The 22,935-nt window shown below is 38.1% G+C and overlaps 1 pseudogene; it reads left to right on the top strand.

Moving 5' to 3' along the window:
• Positions 1–3,011: 3,011 nt before the first annotated feature.
• Positions 3,012–21,557, top strand: LOC134760142 (uncharacterized; annotated as a pseudogene).
• The last annotated feature ends 1,378 nt before the right edge of the window (positions 21,558–22,935 follow it).

Genomic DNA, 22,935 nt, shown 5'->3' on the forward strand with positions numbered 1-22,935 from the left:
ACTGTTAGTACAGTATATGCTGGGTAACTTTTTTTTCTGCTGAATGGAAGAAGGGTTGGAGGAGCATCAAAATTAATGGGGACTAGGAGCAGACTGCTATTGGCACAAATCCAAAGAGAATTCGTATAAGTAATGGATAATTCAACGAGATAAGCACATATTTAATGACAAAATTTACCTACAAAATTATTGGCATATGATAAACACATCGCAATTATAAAATCCAGTGGTGTGTCATAGAATCAAACTAATTAGGCAATACTAGTTTTGCCATGATATCTTAGCCTAGTATTGCTAATTTCAATGTTCTTGGAAAAACAGTTTAGGGGTTATGTCAGAATATTATTGAGGTTAATTTTCATTAGGTAACTACTCTTTTAATTCAGTTTTAATAAGGTAACTACTCTTATTTTTGTAGTAGTGGGTATTGTCTAAATTATGATTACCTTGAAATTTTTACACATTTATTTGAAACTAGACATGCTCATTCAAAAATTTAAATGAAGACTAAACATGTAGAAAATGAGAAACAGTCTTAAAACAGAAGGGCAATAGAGTGGAGACAAGTTCAATCATGCATTAAATAATATTATTAAGCTGAAATAATTAAAAATAGTTGGCAATAGTGAAAGTATAACTAGATAGATTGATAGATCAGAAGACAGAAACAAATTACATAGAGAAAATTACTATACTGCAAAAGTATTACTAATCAGGGAGAAAATAATAGATTTTTGAGCACATAATATTGAGTCAATTGTCCAGCCACTTGAAAAAAATTAACCCCTTACCTTATTCCTTAGATCAAAATAACTCCAAATGATAGGCTTAAAAGATTAAATATAAACACACCAGAAATTTTCAGGATTTAAAAAAGTAAGCTTAGAGTGGGTCAGGTTTTCTAAGCAAGACGAAAATTTCAGGAGATATTATAAAGATGAATGCATTTGAATATACCATAAGTAAGAGATATATGAAAGCAAATATTTCTACATGGCAAAAATACAATAAACAAGCAAAAACTAAATGCCAAAATGGAATAAAAAGCTTCAAAATATAAAGTCACCTAAAACATGACTTTAATATATAAAGAGCTTTAGTAAACCAACAAAAAATTAACTCTCCAAAAGAAAATTGTGCTAATACTATAATAGCTAATGTTACTTATTTGTTATGTTTTAGCCACTATTTTATTTTTTATCTAGGTAGTGTATAATCTACCTATCTACCTATGTATCTATCATTATCAATCAATATATATCTGTTGATTTCAATACATATTTCAAGTGATTCTCACAGTAATTATTTAAGGTATGTACTGTTCTTTCTCCACCATCCAATGATAAAACTAAGTTCAAAGATAAAACTAAGTCACAGAAAATCTCTGAGCAATTTTTTCATGGAAAATAAATCATAGAGCTAGAGTTTGATCAGTGGTATTCTGTCTCCAAAATGAACACTTAAACATAATTTTCAATAGACTATTCAAAGAGAGACATACAAATGGATTTTAAAATTATTTTTTCAACCCAGGCTTCAGTAATAATAGAGAAAATTTTGAAGTGGTATTCTGAATTAGCATTTTTCACCTATTAACTTCATAAAGATAAAAATGTTTAATAATACATTGTGTTGGCAAGGAAGTGAAGCTGACACTCACACATTATAAATATATAAAGTGCTACTGCTTGTTAGAAGCATTTTGGCAATATTTATTAAATGAAAAATGCATGGGTTCTCTGTTATCATTTACATATTTTCAATAATTTTTATAAATATATTTGTTCATGTTGGCAAACATCTTTTTATGGGGATAATCATTTCACCATAATCTTTTGTAGTAAAAGACTGGGAAATGAAAACACAAAAATGCAAAACTCTTTAAATATAATATAGTACAGCCAAACAACGGAATACTACGTGGCTGTTTTGCATGGACAAAAAACAAGGCACAGAATGATATGTATGTTTGTCTGAAAATAATGAGTATGTACATGTATGAGAGTGTTTGAAAGAACAGATGCATAGATGCCTCTATAATGAGAACTGTGATACTGAAGGACAGATGAGGAGGAAAGACTTACTTTTGCTGTGTATTATTAATTTTGTGTAAAATATTTATAATTTGCATGGAATAATCTCCCTCGCAGCACACACACACACACACACACACACACACACACACACACACACACACACAGTGACTTTCAGGTCTCTCTGAGGTCCAGAAATGGAGACCTCTTTTTTCTCCCTGCCATGCTTTTTCAAAACTTCCTTCCTTCTAAGATCTATCAATTTTGTGACCCTGAATTTTGGTCACAGTTGGTCTCAATCCTGTAGTCACACAGAAAATTATTTGAAGACATGGATTTCTTAATTTATGTTCCAAATTCTCTGCACATTGCATCAGAGAGGTTTCTAGACACATCCACAAGCTATTTGAGCCCCTCAACCCCATCTTTTATTTTCAGAGCTCTAGTCTTTTTAAGGTTTCACCTGCTGAGGTTTTAAGATTTTAAGGTTTCACCTGCTGAGGTTCTTGTGTATTTTAGTGAGAAATATAGTTTAGTGAGAAATATAATTACACCTACCAGTTGGGTTCAACTCCTTTATAATCTCTGGTTGCAGCTTAGCTTTAAAAACCATTCAAAAAACAATCTAGAGAATTAAGAGTCCAATTAAAATAAGGGTTTTCTGATTGCCACTTTAAACCTCATATGCACTATGCCCACCAAATATGAAGAATATTTTTCTTGGTAGGTGGCATGAAATGGGTACTGTGGGACAGTACTGTGGCCATGACGTAGCAGTAGCTCAATTTACTCTCATTCTGCAACTGCCTTTAATTTCAAAAGCATGAAAATTACTAGAGGACTTGCATTTGATTGGTTGAGCAGCCAACAGAAAGGCTCTTTCCTGCATTAGAGAATATGAACTAAGATACAGAAGTAGCGCCTCTGAGAAAAGAAGGTTGGAATTATCGTAATTTGTCTCTAGGCTGAGATACCAGCATGGAGAAAATGTTGGAGTGTGCATTCACAGTCTTGTGGCTTCAGCTTGGCTGTAAGTTGGAGGTTAAGAAATGAGAACCATTCATGCAAAGCTGAGGAAGAGAGATGAAGATTTAATCTCAGCTCATTCAGTTTTCCTGTTGGAATTTTTCAAAGCTGCTAAACTAAAAGCTTTGTATAATTTCTGATTTTGCTTTCCTGAACAGGGTTGAGTGGAGAAGACCAGGAGAAGAGTCCTGAGGCCCTGAGACTCCAGGAGGGAGAGAGTAGCAGTCTCAACTGCAGTTACACAGTCAGCGGTTTAAGAGGGCTGTTCTGGTATAGGCAAGATCCTGGGAAAGGCCCTGAATTACTCTTCATCCTGTATTCAGCTGGGGAAGAAAAGGAGAAAAAAAAGGCTAAAAGCCACATTAACAAAGAAGGAAAGCTTTCTGCACATCACAGCCCCTAAATCTGAAGACTCAGCCACTTATCTCTGTGCTGTGCAGGCACAGTGTTCCCCAGGCACCTGCAACTTGTATCAAAACCCTGCAGCTAGGGATCTGAAATGATGGCAGAAGCATCTCTGCTGTTCTTCCTCTTGAAGGAGTATTTATTTAATGCCCAGGACCTTTTTCCAAATGGTCCTTTGGAGAATGAAGTCATGAGACAAAGTCAGAGGGCACGGACTACTGTTCATTCTGTCCAGGCATCCTAGACAGTCCCTTGTGCATGTTAATGGGTCATTCTACTCTTAATAACATCCCAGAACTTCCCTCACATAAATTCAGAAGGGCCAGATGTAATATGAAGAGTCCTGGTTTCCAGTTGTGGACCACTTGGAAAAAGACTGCACAGGTGCATACACTCCCTGCCGAAAAAAAAAAAAATGTGTGTATGTGTCTGTGTTGTCTCACAATAATCTGGTCACATTAATATAAGTAAATCTTTTTCATTTTAATATAGTCTTCTTGAAACCCACATCTCCACCAGCCACATCTCTATATTTCTCATCCCTTCAACATCAAATTACTTGAAAGAATTGTCTGGACTCATTCTCTTAATTTCCATTCTTCAGTTTCATTCAGCCCCTGTTAGCATCACTCCAAGGGAAGTTCTCACTTTAGCAGTTTTGGTATTGATAAGGCTATCAGATATTTTTCAGTACACATCTTGTCTAAGATTTTCAGCAGTCTTTCCTCCCTTCTCATTAAAATAAATGTTACTTTAATCAAAATAATACTCACATACATTTACAAAACCCAACAGCACTGTCTGACACCCCAGTCAGGTCTCCCCATTCTCAGGTGGTGGTACTCACATTTATCTGAACATTTAAAAATGCTGTTTGTTCGCTTTCTTCTCTTTCTTTTTGAAATTGAGGTACAACACATAATAAGGTGAATAAAATTTTAGCTTACAGCTCAATGGAATTTTACACTTCTTTGTATCTGGGTAACACCATCCAGACCTACATATTGAAATGTTCCATTACTCCAGAAGATTTCCACATGCCCCTTCCAATTCAACGGCCCTTCCCCCACTCTCCACCTGGAGTAACCATGATTCTGCCTTTCATCATTTGGTCTTACACTTTGTGTGACTGGAATTATATTGTACAGCCTATATTCTACTGTCTCAATTTCTTCTCTCAATATCATATTTTTGAAATTTATTAATATTGCTGTATGCACGTTATTTTTAAGTTTATATGTAAAATTCCCCTGTATCAATCTGTAATAATTTATTTTTCCATTCTTCTTGAAATAGACATTTGGGTTTTTTAAATTGTTTACAGTTTTGTGCCATCATGGAAAATGTTGCTATAAACATTTATTTAAATTTTATTTGGTGGGCATATAAACTCACTATTCTTGGGTAATTCCACTGGAATGGACTTGAATGGACTTAACTAGGCCATAAAATAGGCATATATTTAGCTTTAGTGGTTATTATCAAATGTATTTCGAAAGGTTCTGAAGTTGTATGCTCTTATGAACAATGTTGGGGAGTTTTAGTTACTCCATGTCTTCACCAAAAAATGGTATCAGGTTTCTTTTTGTTTGTTTTTTAATTTAAGCCATTATGGTGACATGCAGTGGTATCTCATAAAATTGTGGTTTTAATTTGCTTTTCCTGAAGAATAATGATGCTGAGCACCTTTTCTTATGTTCATTGTCCATCTGGATATTCCTTTCTGTCTAGTACCTGTTCAAGTCGTTTGCTTATTTGTTTGTTTATTGTTCACATGTAGGCATTCTTCATAGATTCTGGCTATAAGCCCCTGTCAAAACCATCTATTGTGAATTCTCTACTAATCCATTACTTGACTCCTCACTTTCATAATGATTTTCTTTGAGATACAGAAATTCCTAGTTTTGATAAAGTCCAAATAACTATTTATTTTTCTTTATTGGTTAGTAGTTTTTGTGCCCTATTGAGAAATCTTTCCCTACTTCAAGTAACAGACACACTTTTTTTCATGTAGGTCCATTTTCCACCTCAAATCAATTTTCATGATGCTATGCAAAAGGTGTCAAGGTTCCTATTGCCCCATGACCATTTAATGAAAAGATCTTCCTTTCCCCCATTAAATTGCAGTGGTGTTTGAGTCATAAATCAAGTGATCCTACATGTATAGCTCTATTTCTGCACTCTATTTTGTTTCATCTGTTAGTTCAGCCTCCCAGCTATCTCATAATGTGCTTATTAATATAGCTTTAGAATAGAATTTGAAACTCATCAGTGTTTTTTCTTCATTTGTGTTCTTCCCCTTATTATTTTATCCATTCTATGTCCTTTCTGAATCCATACAAATTTTAGAATTAGTTTCCAAATTCTAAATCATTTTCAAATCTACAAAATTTCCCTTGCAGTTTTGATTGGTATTGCATTAAGCTTATAGATAACTTTGAGGAGAATTGCTACCTCAAAAATATTGAGTCATTGTGTCAAAAACATAGACTGTCTACCTGCTAAGGTCATCTAATGTCTTAAGCAATGATTTTAGTTCTCAATGTAGTGATTTGCACATCCTGTATCAGATTTACTTCCATGTATAGACATTTCATGCAGATTTTGAAATTTTATTTTCTAATTGTTGCTGGTGTATAGAAATACAATTGGTTTTTACATATTGACCTTATATTCATTGAACTTGCTACACTTACTAATTTTAATCATTTGGTCATACATTATTCTGGATTCTCTAAGTCCACAATCATGCCACCTGCAAACGAAGAAAAATTTGTTTCTTGCGTTATAATCTTTGTATCTTATTTATTTTCCTTTCCTTCCTTATTGGGCAGACTTAGTGGAAGAGCTGGCCACTCTATTTAGATCTGCTTATCATCCCAGGGAGGCAGGAACTTAAAACTGTAAGAGATATAAAGTGAGCGAGTGGTTTATGGAGTTCTAGCTATTGAGTCAAAGTAATGACTAATGCCCTACTTATAAATGGACTCTAAACAACAGAATCAGCTCTTTCCACCCCCGCTTTGTGGAGAAGAAATGCAGGGAGGCCTAGAAACAAGGGAGCAGAAGTAGAAGCTTCCTGATTTAGGAAGAGAGGCACAAGTGTTATTTTACCCACGTCATCTGGTTTTGTTGTATTTAACCCTTTGGGTTTACAGCCTTACAGTTTGCCCAATGTATTCAGGTGAAGCAATACAAAAATCACCGAAGGATTCATGCTTTACCTGGTACCAATTTTGTCATTCTCATCATCATCTTTATCGTCACAAAAACTATGAAGTAATATTAACCCATTTCTCAGATTGGGAAACTGAGGCTTACATAAGTTTTGAGATGAAAGCATTTCTGAGATAAAGTAAATGCTGCAGGTATCATAAAATAAGATGAAGAAAAATACATGAAACTCCAGAGTTAACCAACTAGACAGCACTTCTCTAATTTTACTGTACATTTAAGAATCACATGAAGAGTTTATTTTAAAAATGCTTTATTTCCATAGATTCTGATTCTATAGGTCTGACACAGGGTCAGGAGTCTGCTTTTTATAGTGAGTTGTCTAATGATTTTGATCATTAGATCTGGAGATCTTACTTTGAAAAACACTGCAGTTGGGAGAGTACTGCATTTCAGGAGGATGGATGAATAGACATGCAGGTGACTTTGTGATAACTTAGATAACAGGGCTTAGGGAACCAGGAAACACACCTGGGAATGCCTTAATGTGGGTTATGCCTATTCTGATTAAACTATATCCTATCATAATTAGTAGAAGATACTTTGTTTTGATGATAAAGAAGGCAATGATTTTTGTTTCAACAACAGAAAGAAATTTATTTATGATTTCAAAAGCAGCAGAGAGATTAGGGGATAGACAAGCGTTTTAGTTGCAGACTTTCCAAGAAGAAAATAGGCTAAAACAATATATGAGATTCTCCACTATGAATTAAAGCTTTTTCATTCTTTATTGTCAATTAAAAAATAAAACGTCTATATATTTTAAAGGCCATAAGCCAATTATCTTAGTGTTTCCTTCAATGTTCTAAAATTTAGACACATTTTATCTAATTATTTTATTTACTCTTTTTACTCTCTCTGGATTCTTTACAACATTTTAACTTTCTATTAAAGAAAGTTGGTTGCAATACCGCTAAAGCTGTTTATTACAGAATATAGCAAATAGTGCTCCAAACTCCGCCTTTAACATGCTCATAATAATTCCAGTATAGAACATGCTAATGCTCATTATTGTTTAATGAGCATGGTTATCTTCTGCTGCATCCTCATAGCCAGGCTTTCCTTTTCCTGAATCCATGATGAGTTTGGTTGGTATGAGGACTGTAATTGAATTTTGTCCCCAAAGCTCATCTAATATTATATTCCTAATATTACTGGAATACAAATATGTCTATTTATATTTATATATTTATAATCTATATGTTATACATTACATATTTATATTTATTTATATGTTATATGACATCTAATTATTGGAATATATATTTATTTTGTCTTTTGGAGAATTTGCTATGGAATCAAACAGACTTCTTTTTCCCATGAGATCAATAGGATATATTGTGGGACATTTTCTGTTATGAATTTGGCAAATAGGACCCAAAGCTAGGAACCAAGAGTCATTAGGCATCCACTATTTTTCATTAAGAATGGCTCACATTTTAAGCACAGCTGCACTTCTCAAAAATTTTTTTAAATAAAAAAAATTAAAAAAAGAATGGCCCGCAGTTGGACATTCTCTGTAGAGTTAAGAAGCAGCAACTGAACAGGCTTTGCAACCTCCAATTCTCACCTCTTAGCTGGTGTAAGGAGGTAGCGAGGGATGGGAGGAGTCAAGAAGAGAATATCATCAGAGTATTCCCCTTTTCCCACAAGCCACTTGAGGGATCAATACTCCAAAATAATTACTTCCAAAGACAGAGATCTGCTGCATAAAAAAGGAACATTGTATGACATTTTCGTCTTTGTTCTGAAGCAGATTTTGACCTATGTTTACATCTACTTAAGCAGAAGACAAGGAAACTGGAGAGAGATGGTGGAGTGGAGAGGGGCAGCCATGGCCTGCCTGGGTTTCTGCACTGGGCATGGTGAGGAGGCACGTGTATTCTGTGGGCAGGTGCCGCCTCTGAGGTGCCAGGGCTGAGCTGTCCTGCCAGAGCTTCACCCAGAGGAGAAAGTAAGGGGCTGTGGAGGGTTCTCCTGAAGGAGGGGCTGACAGGAAAGGGAGACACCTCCCTTGAGGAGTCCCTGAGGTCCCCTGGGTGCTCTCTCATGGGGACACTCACCACACACAGGCATCAGTGGTCGGCCAGGGAAGTAACAACACTAGAGGTGCACAGTGGTTAAGTAAGAACAGTTTTGTTGCTTCATCCCCTTAATCTTTTTCTTTCACCTTAATCCCGAGAAGTTAAAATCAAAGAAAAAGGAGGGAAGAAGAGAACGAAGTAGGCCATGTCCACCTCACTGTAGCTCGGGATCAGGCCTGAAGTGTGGAGAGCAGAGGAAAGGTAAAGACTGGAGTGTTAAACAGAACTGCCCTGAGGTTTATTTAACCACTGAAAGTGGCCCAGAGGTTTACAGTTTTTTTTCTTAGACCTCTTCAAGGGCATAAGGACTAGGGCCCCTCTGAAGGAGCCGACCATGGTTAATCCTCTTTTTTTTTTTTAACTTTTTTTTTTTAAATTATTATTATACTTTAGGTTTTATGGTACATGTGCGCAATGTGCAGGTTAGTTACATATATATACATGTGCCATGCTGGTGCACTGCACCCACTAACTCGTCATCTAGCATTAGGTATATCTCCCAATACTATTCCTCCCTCCTCCCCCTACCCCACAACAGTCCCCGAAGTGTGATGTTCCCCTTCCTGTGTCCATGTGTTCTCATTGTTCAATTCCCACCTATGAGTGAGAATATGCAGTGTTTGGTTTTTTGTTCTTGCGATAGTTTACGGAGAATGATGACTTCCAATTTCATCCATGTCCCCACAAAGGACATGAACTCATCATTTTTTATGGCTGCTTAGTATTCCATGGTGTATATATGCCACATTTTCTTAATCCAGTCTACCATTGTTGGACATTTGGGTTGGTTCCAAGTCTTTGCTATTGTGAATAGTGCTGCAATAAACATACGTGTGCATGTGTCTTTATAGCAGCATGATTTATAGTCCTTTGGGTATATACCCAGTAATGGGATGGCTGGGTCAAATGGAATTTCTAGTTCTAGATCCCTGAGGAATCGCCACAATGACTTCCACAATGGTTGAACTAGTTTACAGTCCCACCAACAGTGTAAAAGTGTTCCTATTTCTCCACATCCTCTCCAGCACCTGTTGTTTCCTGACTTTTGAATGATTGCCATTCTAACTGGTGTGAGATGGTATCTCATTGTGGTTTTGATTTGCATTTCTCTGATGGCCAGTGATGATGAGCATTTTTTCATGTGTTTTTTGGCTGCATAAATGTCCTCTTTTGAGAAGTGTCTGTTCATGTCCTTCGCCCACTTTTTGATGGGGTTGTTTGTTTTTTTCTTGTAAATTTGTTTGAGTTCATTGTAGATTCTGGATATTAGCCCTTTGTCAGATGAGTAGGTTGCGAAAATTTTCTCCCATTTTGTAGGTTGCCTGTTCACTCTGATGGTAGTTTCTTTTGCTGTGCAGAAGCTCTTGAGTTTAATTAGATCCCGTTTGTCAATTTTGGCTTTTGTTGCCATTGCTTTTGGTGTTTTAGACATGAAGCCCTTGCCCATGCCTATGTCCTGAATGCTATTGCCTAGATTTTCTTTTAGGGTTTTTATGGTTTTAGGTCTAATGTTTAAGTCTTTAATCCATCTTGAATTAATTTTTGTATAAGGTGTAAGGAAAGGATCCAATTTCAGCTTTCTCCATATGGCTAGCCAGTTTTCCCAGCACCATTTATTAAATAGGGAATCCTTTCCCCATTTCTTGTTTTTCTCAGGTTTGTCAAAGATCAGATAGTTGTAGATATGTGGCGTTATTTCTGATGGCTCTGTTCTGTTCCATTGATCTATATCTCTGTTTTGGTACCAGTACCATGCTGTTTTGGTTACTGTAGACTTGTAGTATAGTTTGAAGTCAGGTAGTGTGATGCCTCCAGCTTTGTTCTTTTGGCTTAGGATTGACTTGGCGATGCGGGCTCTTTTTTGCTTCCATATGAACTTTAAAGTAGTTTTTTCCAATTCTGTGAAGAAAGTCATTGGTAGCTTGATGGGGATGGCATTGAATCTATAAATTACCTTGGGCAGTATGGCCATTTTGACAATATTGATTCTTCCTACCCATGAGCATGGAATGTTCTTCCATTTGTTTGTATCCTCTTTTATTTCCTTGAGCAGTGGTTTTTAGTTCTCCTTGAAGATGTCCTTCACATCCCTTGTAAGTTGGATTCCTAGGTATTTTATTCTCTTTGAAGCAATTGTGAATAGGAGTTCACTCATGATTTGGCTCTCTGTTTGTCTGTTATAGGTGTATAAGAATGCCTGCGATTTTTGTACGTTGATTTTGTATCCTGAGACTTTGCTGAAGTTGCTTATCAGCTTAAGGAGATTTTGGGCTGAGACAATGGGGTTTTCTAGATATACAATCATGTTGTCTGCAAACAGGGACAATTTGACTTCCTCTTTTCCTAATTGAATACCCTTTATTTCCTTCTCCTGCCTAATTGCCCTGGCCAGAACTTCCAACACTATGTTGAATGGAAGTGCTGAGAGAGGGCATCCCTGTCTTGTGCCAGTTTTCAAAGGGAATGCTTCCAGTTTTTGCCCATTCAGTATGATATTGGCTGTGGGTTTGTCATAGATAGCTCTTATTATTTTAGATATGTCCCATCAATACCTAATTTATTGAGAGTTTTTAGCATGAAGGGTTGTTGAATTTTGTCAAAGGGCTTTTCTGCATCTATTGAGATAATCATGTGGTTTTTGTCTTTGGTTCTGTTTATATGCTGGATTACATTTATTGATTTGCATATATTGAACCAGCTTTGCATCCCAGGGATGAAGCCCACTTGATCATGGTGGATAAGCTTTTTGATGTGCTGCTGGATTCTGTTTGCCAGTATTTTATTGAGGATTTTTGCATCAATGTTCATCAAGGATATTGGTCTAAAATTCTCTTTTTTGGTTGTATCTCTGCCCGGCTTTGGTATCAGGATGATGGTGGCCTCATAAAATGAGTTAGGGAGGATTCCCTCTTTTTCTATTGATTGGAATAGTTTCAGAAGGAATGGTACCAGTTCCTCCTTGTACCTCTGGTAGAATTTGGCTGTGAACCCATCTGGTCCTGGACTTTTTTTGGTTGGTAAGCTATTGATTATTGCCACAATTTCAGCTCCTGTTATTGGTCTATTCAGAGATTCAACTTCTTCCTGGTTTAGTCTTGGGAGGGTGTATGTGTTGAGGAATTTATCCATTTCTTCTAGATTTTCTAGTTTATTTGTGTAGAGGTGTTTGTAGTATTCTCCGATGGTAGTTTGTATTTCTGTGGGATCGGTGGTGATATCCCCTTTATCATTTTTTATTGCATCTATTTGATTCTCTCTTTTTTTCTTTATTAGTCTTGCTAGCGGTGTATCAATTTTGTTGATCCTTTCAAAAAACCAGCTCCTGGATTCATTAATTTTTTGAAGGGTTTTTTGTGTCTCTATTTCCTTCAGTTCTGCTCTGATTTTAGTTATTTCTTGCCTTCTGCTAGCTTTTGAATGTGTTTGCTCTTGCTTTTCTAGTTCTTTTGATTGTGATGTTAGGGTGTCAATTTTGGATCTTTCCTGCTTTCTCTCATGGGCATTTAGTGCTATAAATTTCCCTCTACACACTGCTTTGAATGCATCCCAGAGATTCTGGTATGTTGTGTCTTTGTTCTCGTTGGTTTCAAAGAACATCTTTATTTCTGCCTTCATTTCGTGATGTACCCAGTAGTCATTCAGGAGCAGGTTGTTCAGTTTCCATGTAGTTGAGCAGTTTTGAGTGAGATTCTTAATCCTGAGTTCTAGCTTGATTGCACTGTGATCTGAGAGATAGTTTGTTATAATTTCTGTTCTTTTACATTTACTGAGGAGAGCTTTACTTCCAAGTATGTGGTCAATTTTGGAATAGGTGTGGTGTGGTGCTGAAAAAAATGTATATTCTGTTGATTTGGGGTGGAGAGTTCTGTAGATGTCTATTAGGTCCGCTTGGTGCAGAGCTGAGTTCAATTCCTGGGTATCATTGTTGACTTTCTGTCTCGTTGATCTGTCTAATGTTGACAGTGGGGTGTTAAAGTCTCCCATTATTATTGAGTGGGAGTCTAAGTCTCTTTGTAGGTCACTCAGGACTTGCTTTATTAATCTGGGTGCTCCTGTATTGGGTGCATATATATTTAGGATAGTTAGCTCTTCTTGTTGAATTGATCCCTTTACCATTATGTAATGGCCTTCTTTGTCTCTTTTGATCTTTGTTCGTTTAAAGTCTGTTTTATCAGAGACTAGGATTGCAACCCCCACCTTTTTTTGTTTTCCATTTGCTTGGTAGATCTTCCTCCATCCTTTTATTTTGAGCCTATGTGTGTCTCTGCACGTGAGATGGGTTTCCTGAATACAGCTCACTGATGGGTCTTGAGTCTTTATCCAATTTGCCAGTCTGTGTCTTTTAATTGGAGCATTTAGTCCATTTACATTTAAAGTTAATATTGTTATGTGTGCATCTGATCCTGTCATTATGATGTTAGCTGGTTATTTTGCTCGTTAGTTGATGCAGTCTCTTCCTAGTCTCGATGGTCTTTACATTTTGGCATGATTTTGCAGTGGCTGGTACCGGTTGTGCCTTTCCATGCTTAGCGCTTCCTTCAGGAGCTCTTTTAGGGCAGGCCTGGTGGTGACAAAATCTGTCAGCATTTGCTTGTCTGTAAAGTATTTTATTTCTCCTTCACTTATGAAGCTTAGTTTGGCTGGATATGAAATTCTGGGTTCAAAATTCTTTTCTTTAAGAATGTTGAATATTGGCCCCCACTCTCTTCTGGCTTGTAGGGTTTCTGCCGAGAGATCTGCTGTTAGTCTGATGGGCTTCCCTTTGAGGGTAACCCGACCTTTCTCTCTGGCTGCCCTTAACATTTTTTCCTTCATTTCAACTTTGGTGAATTTGACAATTATGTGTCTTGGAGTTGCTCTTCTCGAGGATTATCTTTGTGGCATTCTCTGTATTTCCTGAATCTGAATGTTGGCCTGCCTTGCTAGATTGGGGAAGTTCTCCTGGATAATATCCTGCAGAGTGTTTTCCAACTTGGTTCCGTTCTCCCTGTCACTTTCAGGTACACCAATCAGACGTAGATTTGGTCTTTTCACATAGTCCCATATTTCTTGAAGGCTTTGCTCATTTCTTTTTATTTTTTTTTCTCTAAACTTCCCTTCTCGCTTCATTTCATTCATTTCATCTTCCATGGGTGATACCCTTTCTTCCATTTGATCGCATCAGCTCCTGAGGCTTCTGCATTCTTCACATAGTTCTCGAGCCTTGGTTTTCAGCTCCATCAGCTCCTTTAAGCACTTCTCTGTATTGGTTGTTCTAGTTATACATTCTTCTAAATTTTTTTGAAAGTTTTCAACTTCTTTGCCTTTGGTTTGAATATCCTCCCGTAGCTCGGAGTAATTTGATCGTCTGAAGCCTTCTTCTCTCAGCTTGTCAAAGTCATTCTCCATCCAGCTTTGTTCCGTTGCTGGTGAGGAACTGCGTTCCTTTGGAGGAGGAGAGGCACTCTGCTTTTTAGAGTTTCCAGTTTTTCTGCTCTGTTTTTTCCCCATCTTTGTGGTTTTATCTACTTTTGGTCTTTGATGATGGTGATGTACAGATGGGTTTTTGGTGTGGATGTCCTTTCTGTTAGTTTTCCTTCTAACAGACAGGACCCTCAGCTGCAGGTCTGTTGGAGTACCTGGCCGGTCATGTGAGGTGTCAGTCTGCCCCTGCTGGGGGGGTGCCTCCCCGTTAGGCTGCTTGGGGGTCAGGGGTCAGGGACCCGCTTGAGGAGGCAGTAAGCCCATTCTCAGATCTCCAGCTGTGTGCTGGGAGAACCACTGCTCTCCTCAAAGCTGTCAGACAGGGACATTTAAGTCTGCAGAGGTTACTGCTGTCTTTTTGTTTTTCTGTGCCCTGCCCCCAGAGGTGGAGCCTACAGAGGCAGGCAGGTCTCCTTGAGCTGTGGTGGGCTCCACCCAGTTCAAGCTTCCTGGGCTGCTTTGTTTACCTAAGCAAGCCTGGGCAATGGCAGGCGCCCCTCTCCCAGCCTCGCTGCCGCCGTGCTGTTTGATCTCAGACTGCTGTGCTAGCAATCAGTGAGACTCCATGGGTGTAGGACCCTCTAAGCCAGGTGCAGGCTATAATCTCCTGGTGCACCGTTTCCTAAGCCCGTTGGAAAAGGACAGTATTCGGGTCAGAGTGGCCCGATTTTCCAGGTGCCGTCTGTCACCCCTGGAAAGGGAACTCCCTGACCCCTTGCGCTTCCCGAGTGAGGCAATGCCTCGCCCCTGCTTCGGCTGGCACACAGTGTGCTCACCCACTCACCCGCGCCCACTGTCTGGCACTCCCTAGTGAGATGAACACGGTACATCAGATGGAAATGCAGAAATCACTGTCTTCTGCGTCCCTCACGCTGGGAGCTGTAGACCGGAGCTGTTCCTATTCGGCCATCTTGGCTCCTCCCCCGCTTAAGCCTCTTTGATGCTCTTTTCTTTGGCATCCTTTCCTCTCCCTATCACTCCACCTAGAAAATGTTTATATAGACTCGGGGAGGCAGACTTGCATTATATCTTTGTATCATTTCCTATAAGTCAGTTTATGCTGGATTCCTTAATTTGCCTATAAAGCTGAAAGTTTTGAAATAAGAAGGTAGGAAAGACTTCTTTATTTTTGGTTTCCAGCTATGCCTCCTTTCCTGAAAGTGATAAGCAGAGAATCACCCAACTGCCTGAATGGAGGAAAAATTAAGTGGTTAAAAATAATGATATAAAAAGGCAACCACTGTTAATATTGCAAAAATGGCTTGTCACACATGGTGATCATTCTGAAACCACAAATGACCAAAATTGGTGAAGTCCTTTCTGTAACATCACAGGCACATCTAAGTGATTATTTTCCATAACTGTAAAGTAACTTTACGAAAGCAGGTGGAAGACCTGCCCAGGACCTGAACGAAAGCACTCATGTATTTAGTCACAAGAGGGGGCTGCTGTGTCTGTCAATAAGATGCCTGTTCAGTTGGGGAAAGAGTGTTTGGCTCACAGTCAGTAGTGAAGTCATTGCAGAAACTGTGAAAAATGATACGTTTTATTCTCTTTGTTCTAAGCAGAGTAGTCTGCGCATAGCTTCCAACATTCAATAATTCCCGGCCTTGCCTCAATCCATTATGAAAAGTTTTGTTTCTACACAAAATAGGACAATATAGAAAGACAGAGACAGGAAGTAGCTATACAGCTTTCAAGTTGAATTGATCTATTTTTTTCAAGTTTTTGAAATAGAGAAAAGTAGATATTTTTGGTGGGGAAGACACTTTTTTTTCTCAATCTATTTCATTTATCTTAAACTTTTTTTTATTATTATACTTTAAGTTTTAGGGTACATGTGCACAATGTGCAGGTTAGTTACATACATATACTTGAGAAGATAATGAGAAAAGGTCTTCTAGGTTGCTTCCTTCCTTCTTACAGTCCCCTCCTTTCTTCTGTCTTTTCTCTTCTCTGCATTTCATTTCTTAGTGTGTGTCACCACTAGACATACACACGGAGAATAGGGAAATGTGGGTCAGGGATAGGGTTTCTGGGGTGTAAGGATGAGTGTGACTCCAGGTCTCTTGTTTCCTTTGTACCAATATATGCAGTCTATAAATGCTCTCCTAGAGATAGATGATATCTAGAGGCATTTCAGGCATCTGGAGACATGGCTTCCTGATCAGGTTCTGATTATACTTTTCTGGTCACTTTGGACACATTACTCTCTGCATCTGAGCCTCATTTGCTCTTTATTGTTATTTAGATGGGCTTTCTCCATCTTCTTATGATGGTATAAGCCTTGATGGGGTTTTCCTGAATATAAAGAAGCTCATGACAGAGTGGACTGTACTCCTGGGTAAGAGTTTAGGCCTAAGAAAGGATGGTGTTTTAAACCAAGAAATCAGAAGAGGAACCTGCTGCCCGCACAGTCTTACTCTCCTTCACCCAAGGTGCTAAGGGCAACCGATCAAATAACAGCTGTTTAGTTCTTGAGAAGGTCACATCCTCGGTGTGAGGGGCTACATCATACCCAGTATATTAGTTTGTGCCATAGGCTGAGGACTTAAAAATCAGAAACTTATTGTCTCATGGTTCTGGAGGCAATGTCTGAAGTCAAGATGCCAACAGAATCCAGGAAAGGAGGATCTGTTTCAGGCTTCTCTCCTTGGTTTATAGATGGCCATCATACCCCTGTGTCTTCATATCATCTTCCGTCTGTGTATATCTGTGTCCAAATTTCTCCTTTTATATTGCATTAGAGCCCACCTCATTTTACTTAGATACCTCTATAATCAAGAAGTAATCTTGAACCCAACTCCAAATAAGGTCACATTCTGAAGTACTTGGGGTTAGGAGTTCAACATATAAATTTTAGAGGGACAAATTTTAGCTTATAACCCTCAGCGAAAGCTCACAGAAGAGTTTTCTTTGCTATAGAATTTCCTGTGTTATTGAGCCCAAGGGAAACTGAGAGACAGATCCAGGGAGTCCTGCCTCTTAACTAGTGAGTCTACATGACCCTAGCCGTATTTGGCTCTTTCTAGGGGATGGGAGTCATAGATAAAATTACTTCTCAGTACTATACCAGGGGTCTTCAACAAATTCGTGAAAAATGCATATTACAAAGAAATTATGCATAATTTTTAAATTTTTGCATCAAAATAAACTCCTACTAACTTGTTATGACCTTGTGCACAGTATCTAATTTGAGGCACTAAGAAGGATGAAGGACAAAATGGTTTGAAAAGAGCTCCTATCAGAGCAACATGAATTCTGCCAATATTGAAGCAAAAACAAGCACCAAATTTAAGGTAAAGGTTGGGTGGAAGAATGGTGAAATCATTGACAAGTTTATGGGGGCAATTCCCCAAAAAAATTAGCAGTTTACAAATGAATAACTCATTTTAAGAAGAGACAAGATGATGTTGAAAATGAAGCATGCAGCAGCAGACCATACACATCGATTGAGAGGAAAAAATTCATCTTGTTCATGCCCTGATTGAAGAGGACTAATGATTAGCAGCAGAAACAATAGCCAACACCATAGACACCTCAACTGGTTCAGCTTACGTAATTCTGACTTGAAAATTAAAGTTGAACAAACTTTCCACTCAGTGGGTGCCAAAATTGTTGCACCCATATCAGCTGCAGACAAAAGCAGACATTTCAATGGAATTTTAAACAAGTGGTATCAAGACCCTAAAGCATTTCTTCAAAGGATTTTAACAGAAAATGAACACAGATTCACCAATACAATACTGAATACAAAGTTCAATCAAAGCAATGACTGCCAAGAGGTGGAAGTGGTCCAGTCAAAGCAAAAGTGGACTGGTCAAGAGCAAAGGCTGTAGCAACAGGTTTTTTAGTTTGTTTGTTTGTTTGTTTGTTTTTTGCTCAAGGCTTGTTGCTTGTTGACTTTCTGGAGAGCTGAAGAATGACAACATCTACTTATCATTAGAGTGTTTTGAGAAAGTTAGCCAAGGCTTTAGCAGAAAAATGCCCAGGAAAAGCTCACCAGAGAGTTCTTCACCACGACAATGTTCCTGCTCATTCCTCTTGCCAAACAAGGGCAATTTTGTGAGAGTTTCAATGGGAAATCATTAGGCCTCCATCTCACAATGCTGACTTTCTTTCTTCTGATTTATTCTTGTTTCCTAATCTTAAAAAAATCTTTAATGGGCACTTATTTTTTCTTCAATTAATATAAAAAAAACCCTGCATTGACATGGTTAAATTCCTGGACCCTCAGTTCTTAAGGATGGACTAAATTGCTGATATCATCACTTAAAAAAGTGTCTTAAATTTGTTGGAGCTTATGTTGAGAAATAAAGTTTATATTTTTTAATTGTTACCTTTTAATTCCATATTTCTATAAACTTTTTGAAGCCCCTTTATACCTTGATCTTAAAAATCTGCCCTGATTTGAGGGTCTGGGGATAATCTTGTTTTTCTCCTCAGGGATTATGTGTAATGTTAAAGCCACAAGAGTAGGGCAGTGCTGAAACAAGAAGTGAATATACCCTGTTCCCACTCTACCACTGGAGGAAATGAGGACACAATCTGGTATCAACAGTTTGATAACCATTGCTCACAATATCTGATTGGAGGTTTAAAGAATGAGGTGACCAATCAAATGGCTTCACTGCCTGTATTAGTCTGTTCTTTCATTGCTATAAAGAAATACTTGAGACTGGGTAATTTGCAAAGGAAAGAGGTTTCATTGGCTGTTCAGGTTCCGAAGGCTGTACAGGAAGCGTGTTGTTGGCATCTGTTTGGCTTCTGGGGAGGCCTCAGGAAACTCTCAATCATGGCAGAAGGTGAAGGCAGAGCCAGCACTTCACATGGCTGGAGTAGGAGGAAGAGAGAGAGGACAGGGAAAGAGCCACACACTTTTAAATGACCAGATCTCACAAGAACGCACTCACCGTCACAAGAACAGCACCAAAGGGAAAATTTACCCCCATGATCCAGACACCTCCCACCAGGCCCGACCTCCAACATTGGGGATTACAATTTGAAATGAGATTTGGGTGGGGACACAGATCCAAACCATATCACTGCCCATCCCTGTGGACGATAAGTCTAGTACCCTGGTCCTGCACCAGATAACCCTCAAACGCACCACCATGTGTTACTACATTGTGGGCAGATTGGACCACACCTGTCTCCCAGGTGAAGAGGGGAGATAAGCTCCATTTAAAGAGGAAATTGCACAAGAAAATGTGAGATTAATGGAAGAGGTAGAAAATGAAATGAGAAGAAGGAAAGGGGAAAAATAAGGAAAGGTGCATGAAATCAAGAACTGCACCAATAAAGAAAAGACAAGGAGAGAGAAGATCCTGGATATTGCTCTTTCTCCAATCTAACATTTTCATTCTTGGTAAAGGTCTGGTGTCAAGTTCATAAATTGAGCATTATTTTTCTGAGAAATATCTGGGCTCTCTCAATTTTTTCAACTATAGCACATGCATTGAAAAATAAATGAATTTTGAAAATTTGCTAACATGAAATCATTATATTAATATTTTTATTTCAACATTTCCCTAGTTTTCTATGCACCTGAGTTCCATTTTTATGACTAATCACTTTGTAAATTAATATGTAATTGTTTAAGTATCTAGGCAATATAGAATAAAAAGTGATACTTCATTGATTTTCTTCTGACAAGTTCCTAATCACTGTTAAGTTTCATCACAGTTCCACTGTTTCTATACATTTAAATACAAACTCACAATAAACATACTTTTAAAAATCACAAATAGGATCACACTATATATAAAATGCTGTTGTTCAATTGAATAAGAGAGAGAAGATTTTGCAACTCAGAAAATTTAACCCACCTTATAGTTTTTTGCAAGTGTAGTAAGTAACTCACAATACAGAGCTACCATAATGTATTGACTATCTATATTGAAAGAATATTTAAATTTTTTTCCACTTTTTTTAACCATTGCATGCAATGTACAATGCTATAAGTGTATTTATAAGAGTATTTCTTAAGAAAAATTCCTGGTCAAATAGAAATTTTGCATTCAATAATATGTAAATAACATATGTAGACATTTATTAATTATATTTCAGCTATCAGAATATCAGAGTATCCATTTCCTGACATGATCAACAAAAATGAATATTAATAGTATGATTCTGAACTCCTTTTGCAATTTGACAAGTAAGAGATGATAGAAAGGGCCTTTTCACAAAAATGCAAGTTACGGGAAACCAGTCCTTAAGCACTGAAGTGGCAAGAAGAGAGAGCAGTCATAGGAATCTGGAGAAAGTTGCTGTAACAGTATGGAAAATATTTACATATTTTTTCTTTTCTAATATAAGCATTTAAGAATATATATTTCTCTCTATGCACTGATTTGGCTGCATTCTACAAATCTCATATTCAAACATTTTTGTTTCTTTAGAAGGAGGAGGAGGTGAAAATGGAGGAGAAAGAAGCATTTCTCTAGCAGTACTGCGCTTGGTCCTGAGGTGGCAGTGTTTTCATTTCTTTCATTCCATTTCCACCTCCCACATTTTGCAGATCTGTGTGTGTATGTGTGTGTGTGAGAGACAGAGAGAGAGGAGAGAGAGAGAGACAGACTTGTCTCAGATTGGCTGGGCCAACTCTGTGTTTCCTGTAGAAATGTTTGAACAGATGAGATAGCAAAGCAGAGCGTTTATCTTGTGAGCCATTCTCCATATTTCAGACATAAGATTTCAGTTCTCGGTGAGTCTAAGTGACAGAAGGAATGGAGACCCTCTTGGGCCTGCTCATCCTTTGGCTGCAGCTGCAGTGTGAGTTAGAGGGAAATGGAAATGAGCAAAGAGTAGGCTGACTCCAGGACATTTCTCCCAGGAAAGAGGGAGAAGGAAAGGGAGTTGTTATGCCTGTATGGTTTACTGGGAGTTTCTGTGGAAATTGAAAAAATAAATTTAAAAGTAATTTCTAAGGAATCATTAGCCACTAACCAGTCTATTGCTCTTTTTCTGAACAGGGGTGAGCAGCAAACAGGAAGTGACACAGATTCCTGGAGCTCTGAGTGTCCCAGAAGGAGAAAACTTGGTTCTCAACTGCAGTTTCACTGATAGCGCTATTTACAACCTCCGGTGGTTTAGGCAGGACCCTGGGAAAGGTCTCACATCTCTGTTGTTTATTCAGTCAAGTCAGAGAGAGCAAACAAGTGGAAGACTTAATGCCTCACTGGATAAATCATCAGGACGTAGTACTTTATCCATTGCAGCTTCTCAGCCTGGTGACTCAGCCACCTACCTCTGTGCTGTGAGGCACAGTGCACAACAGGCACCTGCAACCAATACCCAAACTCTATAGTTGGGGCTCTAACTGCATGTTTTATCTTGAGACTGAGGAATGTTTTTGCATTAAGAGGACTTCTAAATTGACACTGTCTCCACATAGAAGCAATTAAATACACAAAACTTGATGTAATAATCTGAAATTGAACTATGAATTCTCTGATCTTTAGATTTTTATCAATTTTAATATAAATAATAGTTTTATTTCAATTAATTTACATGCCATGAAGTTCAGTCTTTTCAAGTGAACAATTAAGTGTTATTTAGTGTATTCACAATGTTGTGCAGCTTTTATCTCTGTGTAGTTTCAAAAACTTTTTAACATCTCAAAAGCTCAAAAGGAAACCACATGTCCATTAAATGGTTACCTTGCCCACACTCCTCCCAGCCCCTGGCAGCCACCAACCTGTTTTCAATCTCTATGGATTTTCCTATTCTGCACATTTAGTATAAATGGAATAATATAGTAGGTAGTGGCCTTTGTGTATGGCTTCTCTCACATGGCATAATTTTCTGAGGTTTATTCGACGTAGGAAGGACCAGAGAAAGCTAAATATGCACATCTAACCAATCACATAGGATACCTCACTTTTGGTTAGCCTGCTTATATCTTCCCCATGCAAGAGCCTCCAACCAGGGCACAACTGAAGCTTTGTTAGTTTTCTTCCACTCTAAAGCTTCCCTGCTCCTCTGCCTACCTTTAAGTCTGCCAAACACAAGGGATGGTAGCTGATTCCTTCGGTATAGCAAGCTCTGAATAAATTGTCTTTGCTTTTTTCATTTAGGTGGTCTTCACTTATATCCACAGAACTCTTGTAAAGGCACTGAATTTTTCTTCCCTGCCAAGTTCTCACTTCACCATAAGAGTCACTTTGCACATGAAAAATTAATGAATCACCGTAAGAAATGTTAAAGCTGGAGGGCAGCTTGTCCTCCATTCAGATAGGTCATCGAAGCCTACATCAATCAGATAGTACTTCTTAGATAAGTCAGAGAGAGGCATTGATGTAAAGCCCAGTTCTCAATATTTATGTCCCAAACTCTGTCATCAATAAAAGCTTGAAACTCCAAACAGATATCTTGGCCTTCCTGGAAGATTTTCTTATCAACAAGTTCTTGTTCTCATCTATTTCTTCTGGTAAATATTCAGGCTCCATATTGTGTGATGAGGAGTTTGCATTCACAACCTCTGCCATATCTGGGCTACAAAGCTGCTTTCTTTCTTGACATTACAAACCAACTCGTGGGTAAATAATACATTCAGATATATGAGCTATAAAGGAGCTTAAATAGTGGGGGACTTCACCCCACTGACTATGATACGAAGATCATCAAGGCAGAAAACTAACAAAGAAATTCTGGACTTAAGGCTGAGCGTGGTGGCTCACGCCTGT

Source organism: Pongo abelii, chromosome 15, assembly GCF_028885655.2.
Source record: "Pongo abelii isolate AG06213 chromosome 15, NHGRI_mPonAbe1-v2.0_pri, whole genome shotgun sequence".
NCBI lineage: Eukaryota > Metazoa > Chordata > Mammalia > Primates > Hominidae > Pongo > Pongo abelii.